We start from the raw sequence: 825 nt of genomic DNA on the forward strand, positions 1-825 counted from the left end.
ACCTTCCACATTTTCATACGTTTTCCCATTAAGATGGTGTTGCAGCAAATGAAAAAGATGGTAATCTGATGGTACCATATCTGGAGAATATGGTGGGTGGGGAGAACTTCCCAACCCAACTCCATAATCTTGTTTCGTCAAACGTGCCATATGTGGACATGCATTTGTCGTGGAGAAGAAGAACACTTTTCCGATTGACGAGTGAAGGGCATTTCTGATGAAGGGCTTCATTTAAACGTTCCAGTTGCTGACTATAGATCTCTGCATTGACAGTTTGCTGTGGATTGAAGAGTTCGAAATGAATTACTCATTTGATGTCCCACCAAATGCAAAGCATCACTTTCTGCGGATGGAGTCCAGGTTTTGGGGTCGGAAGTGGTTTTTGTCTATGACTGAGCCATTGTTTTTGGCGTTCAATATTCGCATATAGAAACCATTTTTCATCACCGTTGACAATTTTATCCAAAAATAGTTTACGCGCATTACGCGCCAGAAGAGACGAAGCAACGTTCACGCTTTGGAACCGATGATCATCGGAGAGTTCGTGAGGCACCCAAACACCTTTATTATGGAGTTTTCCCATATTCCTTAGATGTTTACGTAATGTTTTACGAGAGACATGCAATTTCAGGACCATTTCACGAGTGTGTTGCCCTGGGTTAGACTCAACAAGCGTCTTCAGAGCATCAATATCAATTCCAACATGTCGGACCCTGCCATCACAGTTTTTAAGGATAAAGTCACGTGAACGAAATTTGCTGAACCATCGTTGACACTTACAAACGTTCAAAACATCTCCATAAACTTCTTTGATATTCTTTGTGG

General features: G+C 41.7%; 1 protein-coding gene across 4 annotated transcripts in view; it reads right to left on the bottom strand.

The window, feature by feature from the left end:
• The window catches only part of LOC106460099 (alpha-catulin-like), a 155,866-nt gene that overhangs the window by 32,251 nt on the left and 122,790 nt on the right, over positions 1-825 (bottom strand). The window lies entirely within an intron of this gene.

This window comes from Limulus polyphemus, unplaced genomic scaffold (genome assembly GCF_000517525.1).
Source record: "Limulus polyphemus unplaced genomic scaffold, Limulus_polyphemus-2.1.2 Scaffold708, whole genome shotgun sequence".
NCBI classification, from domain to species: domain Eukaryota; kingdom Metazoa; phylum Arthropoda; class Merostomata; order Xiphosura; family Limulidae; genus Limulus; species Limulus polyphemus.